The sequence below is a fragment of the Hemiscyllium ocellatum genome, chromosome 28 (genome assembly GCF_020745735.1).
Source record: "Hemiscyllium ocellatum isolate sHemOce1 chromosome 28, sHemOce1.pat.X.cur, whole genome shotgun sequence".
Lineage (NCBI taxonomy): Eukaryota > Metazoa > Chordata > Chondrichthyes > Orectolobiformes > Hemiscylliidae > Hemiscyllium > Hemiscyllium ocellatum.
In genome coordinates, this window is record NC_083428.1 from 17,779,824 (window position 1) to 17,786,993 (window position 7,170).

Genomic DNA, 7,170 nt, shown 5'->3' on the forward strand with positions numbered 1-7,170 from the left:
AGTTTGGAGTTACAGATATCTACATCAGAACAAATAAAACTTCTGGCAATAGAAATAGCAAATTACTTACAAGTTAAGCTGCTAACAAGACAGGGCAACATTGGTATTGAAAGGAAAAGCAAGCATTTAGTCAGATGTGTTAGTGACTAGATACCCTGTCACTCTGAATCATTGGACTCAAATAGCTAATGTCTCATGTATATTTTCACTGCTCTTTTGGTTTACTTTTCACAGAATTGTGGTGGTTCTAGCAGAGAAAAAATTGATCAGCCTATCATTACTTGTCCCAGCTGACCAACAATATTTACTCCTCTATATCAATCAGGGCTCAATGACAGCACTTTGGTCTGAGTGAGATAGACAAGCCTCATTTAGGATGAAACGTTAAACCGAGCCAAGTTTTAATTCCCAGGTCAGGTGTGCAGTCAGGAAAATTTCTCATTCCTCAAAACTGAACTTGGAATAAACTTGCCCACACTGCCATATTTTCATTCCCTTGGGTAGGTGTTAAGGCAGGTCACCTGCTCTCAAAAGCAGTGCAGAGGTAGCCATGAGGGTTATCGAGGACCAAGGCTGTTAAAAAGGTCTACTTGGTGCCCTGGGATTTGACCCAGTTATAATGAGAAAGTACCCTTTAGCCCTCACACTGCTTCAACAGCCACACATGCTCATTGCCCCATCCATGCCATCTCATGTCACTGTAATCAGCTTAATAACCTCTCAGTGTCAACTCATTCTTCATCAATCATATCTCATTGTCCTTCACATCTTCTGTGACAACTTAATCCCAACTCATACCAGTCCATGCCCTTATGGTCTTCCCCATAACTTTTTATAACTCCTGTGTCAATTTTGTGACAACTCATCTCAATGTTTTTTTTTCACTTTTCCTTCTACTTTTAACTCACCTAGTACTCAGAAGTTTTTTTTGGGATGAAGTAAGAAAAGTTCAAAATACTATAGACTTAAGTATATTAAAAACTGCTCTAATTGAAAAAACACATTTAATACATTTAGTCTCTTCAAGTACTTAATCCCTTATTTAAAAAGTCAAACATTTCCTTCAAGTACTCAATGCACTATAAAAGCAAAAAGAAAATTGCATCAAAAACAAGTGATCCGCTCATAAGCCCACTCAGAACGAGCAATCAAACTGTGATTGTAGAGCCCTGCTCCCTACACAATAATAAGGAAGCAGTCAGGCAACACTTTTGTTAATCCAATTGCAACCACCAAAGTTTTTCAAGCTGAGCTTCAAAACAGGCAGAGGGTTCAAAAACCTGAAGGCACAGGGTTTTAAATGCACTAATAAGTTGATAGTTCCACAGAGCTTTCCCATCTTTTATACATATTAGCATCCACTGTTGAAGATCCCAAAATAGCACCTGGACCCTCTGCACATGAGTACTTAATCTCTCCAATAGGTTTAGAACTTCTTTCTCAAATCTATAAATCGAATGAATCATGCATTTGAAAATTCCAGTGACAAAAATTGTTTCTAATTGAAGGCAACTGGACTTTTAACTGCATTGCAGCCTCTTTTGTACTGTAAATGTTTGAAATCTCTCCTGTCCCTGTTCTCCATGCAGTAGTTGTGAGTTTGGCGATGGGATTTCTCAAAATGTAGCTCTGGCACCATTTTGACTAGGGAGCTGAGCCCTTCTAACTTGTCAAATATTCAGACCAAACAATCACATGGAACTTTTGCCAAAAAGCAAAGGGAGGTTCTCTCTGGTGGTCTGACCAATATTTATCTCTCAACTAATTTCTAAAATGAATTAACTGCAAAATTATCTCATTATGATCTGTGTATAAATTGACTGCTTCCTAACTTATGATGCATTTAAAGTGTTGGGTATAACATGCTTTGGGATGTCCTGAGGCTATAAAAGCTACATAAATATGTCTTTCTTCCTTTGAGCTGAATTTTACAGGGGCCTATTACTCGCCAATGTAAGTGGAAATGTCAGTCACATGACGACAGTCTTTAACAAAAGGTCATCTACAAAATAATGTCACTGCAGGGGGCAAGCTGATGGTTGGATTTATGCCCCTCCATGCGATTAAATCTTGCCCTCGAGGGCTGCCAGCTGTTGTATCAATGGGTGTATTAAGGTTGAACATCTTTCTGCAGCATTATGATGTGTTCCGTACTCAATGTCCCCCACCCTTTAAGTAGTATAGACTATTCTTGTTCAAAGGAACTCCTTGGCTTTTGTTTTCCACCAACTGAATAAGGCTGAGGTCAAAGCATGACTTCCTGCTTAGGAGTTAGAGTCCTGGATTGTGCAGTTCAGTATTCTGCTAGGAGGCATCCCTTATCCCGGAAATCTGTTTGTACATTTAATCTGAAGTACTATTCTTCCTGGACCATGTAGTTGCAATGTTGTCGGCTGTACACTGTATTTTCTTTATCACTGCTCACTGTCTGATAATAGAGAAACACTCATCCTAGTGTCTAAACTGAAAGTCAAGAGGCAACCATTAAAATAATTATCATCTTCTCGAAGTGTAAGGTCTGGATCACCTCTTCCTCAAGCAACACTTTAGACTTCAGTACTGTACACAGTTTTGGTCTCCTTATCTGAGAAAGGATGTACTGGCACTGGAAGGGGGTGCAAAGGAGGTTCACTAGGTTGATTCTGGAGTTGAGAGGATTGGCTTATGAGGAAGGATAGGGTAGACTGGGAATATATTCATTGGAATCTAGAAGAATGGGGATGAGGGATCTTATAGAAACATATAAAGTTATGAAGGGAATAGATAAAATAGAGGTAGGGAGGTTGTTTCCACTGGTGGATGAAACTAGAATCAAGGAGCATAGCCTCAAAATAAAGGGGAGCGGATTTAGGTCTGAGTTGAGAAGGAAGTTCACCCAAAGAGCTGTGAATCTATGAAATTTCCTGTAGTTGAGGTCACCTCGTTGCTTGTTTTTAATGCAAAGATAGATAAATTTTGAACAGTTAAGGAATTAAGGGTTATAGTGAAAGGGCGGGTAAGTGGAGCTGAGGCCATGAAAAGATCAGCCATGATCTTATTGAATGGCAGAGCAGGGTCAGGGGGTCAGATGGCCTACTCCTGCTCCTTTTTCTTATGTTCTGATGTTTATTTCTGTTTTAGAGGGTACTACCTCATTAACCTCTGTTTTTAAGTAATAGAATATTGAACATAGAACATTACAGCGCAGTACAGGCCCTTCGGCCCTCGATGAAGTCCCAACCCGTGGAACCAATCTGAAGCCCATTTATCCTACACTATTCCATTTTCATCCATATGTTAATGCAATGACTATTTAAATGTCCTTAAGGTTGGCGAGTCCACTACTGTTGCAGGCAGTGCTTTCCACACCCCTAATATTTTCTGAGTAAAGAAACTACTTCTGACATCTCTCCTATATCTATCACCTCTCAATTTCAAGCTATGTCCCCTTGTGCTAGTTATCACCATCCGAAGAAAAAGGCTCTCACTGTCCACCCTATCTAACCATCTGATTATCTAATATATCTCAATTAAGTCACCACTCAACCTTCTCTCCAACGAAAACAGTCACAAGCCCGTCAGCTTTTCCTCATAAGATCTTCCCTCCATATCAAGCAACATCCTAGTAGATCTCCTCTGAACCCTTTCCAAAGCTTCCACATCCTTCCTATAATGCGGTCACCAGAACTGTACACAATACCTGAAGTGCAGCTGCACCAGAGTTCTGTACCACTGCAGCATGACCTTGTGGGTCCAAACCTCAATCCCTCTACCAATAAAAGCTAGCACACTGTATGCCTTCATAACAACCCTCTCAACCTGGGTGGCAACTCTCAGGGATGTATGTACATGGACACCGAGACCTCTCTGCTCATCTACACTAGCAAGAATCTTACCATTAGTCCAGTACTCTTTATTTCTGTTGCTGTTTCCAAAGTATCTCACCTCATTGTTTTCCGCATTAATCTCCATTTGCCATCTCTCCACCCAGCTCTGCAGCTTATTTATGTCCTTCTGTAACTGCATCATCCTTCAATACTATCCACATCTCTACCAACCTTAGTGTCATCTGCAAATTTACTAACCCATCCTTCTACGCCCTCATCCAGTCATGGCCCCAAAGCATATCCTTGCCGTACACCACCAGTAACTGAAGTCCAGGATGAACTTTTCCCATCAATGACCACCCTTTCAACGAGCCAAATTCTGATCTAAATAGCTAAATCACCCTCCCACGCTTCTATATTTTCCATAACAGCCTACCATGGGGAATCTTATCAAACACCTTACTGAAATCCAGAGACACCACATCAATCATTTTACCTCCATCCAGTTGTTTGGTCACCATCTCAAATAACTCAATAAGGTTTGTGAGGCATGACCTACCCTTCACAAAACCATGTTGATAATCCCTAATCAATTTATTCCTCTCTAGATTACTATAAATCCCATCTCTTATCACCTTTTCCAACACTTTACCCACAACCAGAGCAAGGCTCACTGGTCTATAATTACCAGGTTGTCTCTACCCATCTCTTGAACAAGGGACAACATTTGCTATCCTCCAGTTTTCTGGTCCTATCCCTGTAGACAATGATGACATAACGATCAAAGCCAAAGACTCTGCAATCTCCTCCCTGGCTTCCCAGAGAATCCTAGGATAGATCCCATCCGGCCCTATGGACTTACCTATTTTCACACTTTCCAGAATTGCTAACACCTCTTCCTTGATAATGATAAACCCCGTCTATTCTAGTAGGCTGTATCTCAGCACTCTCCTCGACCATGTCTTTTTCCAGTGTGAATACTGACGAAAAATACTCATTTCGCACTTCCCCTATCTCCTCGGACTCCACGCACAACTTCCCACTACTGTCCTTGCCTGGCTGGAGAAAGATAGGGCCATTCTTTTATTCCTGATATACCTATAGAAAGCTTTAGGATTTTCTTTGATCATACCTGCCAATGACTTCTCATGTCTTTTCCTGGCTCTTCTTAGCTCTCTCTTTAAATCTTTTCTCGCTAACTTGTAACTCTCAAGCACCCTAACTGAGCCTTCAAGTCTCACCCCAACATAAGCCTTCTTTTTCCTCTTGACAAGAGGTTCAACTTCCTTAGTAAACCACGAGTCATAGAGATATACAGCACAGAAAAAGACCATTTGGCCCATCAAGTCTGTGCCAATCAAAAACAACTACCTAACTTTGTGTATTTAACTATTTGACTTCTTGCTTTCTGAAACTGTGTCCCACTTCTGCACATTTTCTGAAAGTGACAGACTGTGTATCACATAAAGCTTTCATATTAGTTGGGCACAGCTGGTGCCTGTGAGGTTTCGTTGCTGCAAAGTGCTGACAAGAACTTTGAATGACTTGTGTCTGTATTAATCACTGCATTAGTCTCTCATGTGAGTTGTTTGTGCTTATGTACCTGGCGAATTGAATATGGTCTACATTCTCCTGTTCCAAGTTTGATCATCTCCTCCTTGGATTAATCTTATGAAATGTTGAGTCTTTATTTCTGTTCAATATGAATGGTTTCATTTAGATTCAGACCTTCTTAAGACTGTAATAAATCTGACAAAGATTTGTCAGCAATTCTGCCAATAGTTCTGCTCTAGTGAATTGTAACTTGCAGTCACTGTAGTTGCATTTTTTCACTAATCTGTGGCGATCCCTAAAGAAATCATCTATGATTCCCCTGGATGCTGAACACATTAAATTTTGCTCTTTCAATGCTTGTACTCGTTTTGACATTGAAGTAATTATTAAAGGTTCTCAGCACAACTTCAAAAATATTTGTTGCATCTTGTACTCTTGGGTGACTTATAACACCATCAGCTATGCTCCCAATGATATGAGTTGATGATCAGATAGAGGGACTAAAGTGGAGGTGCCCCATTAGCACAGGGTCTTCGACCAAAAGGAGAAACCCTCCCTTTCTTCCCACATTTTAATTAACTTTGGTGAAAAACACGGCCTTCTCAGTCTTGTCTATCCAGCCCCTCGTGCAGTGGAGGCAACCTGAGATCACTTAACGCTTTTTGATTCAGGAATTAAAGGTCTCAATAGGTCCAAAGTTGGGCAGGTTAGTGGATGCCTTAGCTCTGGGGGCGGTTTTGGAGGTGTGTGGGAATGCTATGGGCTACTCACCTGCTACATTTTACATGCCCCTGTGCCAAGAGAAAATGCCTGGTGATGGAGTCATAAAATCTAACCTTTCCTTACATCCAATCATGCTTCCTCGGTGCCACTTTAACCAGTACCCATTCAAGTTGCCCCGCTTGGCCGAGAAACTGATTGCAGTCCCAACTCTGCAATCTATGTCCTGTCTACAGGGCTCTAATCCAGAAAGTTCTCATTGCTGAGCTTGCTGATACCAACTACCAAGGTTCACATGTAAACTGCGGGCACTCCAATCGCTGGAAGGCATCTGGTATCCTCAAGACATAAATTGCCAAGAGATGAACAGCTGCAGCAGAGGAGAGCAAGGGAGAAATCCAGTTGGAAAACAAGCATCATTTCAAAATTTCAGACAGCACAAAGTTTTAAGTGCAGACTTTAGGGAGACCTCAACAGATTGTAAACATAAGCAGATGCATGAACGTAAGTTAATACAAAGAGGTCATTTTGGTAGGAGGAATGAAGAGAAACAATAGAAACTAAAAGCTACAATTTTAAATGGAGAGAAACAACAAGGGCTATGCCAATCCAAACCTTTAAAGGTTGTTGAGGAAGCAGTTTACAAAGTCTGTGGGATCCTCCACTTTATTAATGGAGGTATAATGTATAAAAGCAAAACAATTATGCTCATCCTTTATAAATAACAAAAGTCTACCTAGAGCCAAGCTGAAATATTACAGTCAATTCAGAACAGTACACTTTGTGAAGGATGTCAAGGTCTTTGGCACCAGCGATAAGTGACTTCAATAATGTGGAGAGACTAAGGTGGTTTTTAGATGAGAGAAGATTATGAGAACATTTAACAGAAATATTCGATATCATGAATACATTTGTTAGAATAAATAAGAGACTGTTTTTAATAACAGAAGGGTCAGGAACCAGAGGACACAAATTTAAGATGTTTGGCAAAAGAACCAAAGATGACAGTGGTATTTATTTTAGTGTCCTGAGTTGTGACTTATAATGCACTGCTTGAACATCAGATCCAACTAAAATATTTAAAAGGGAA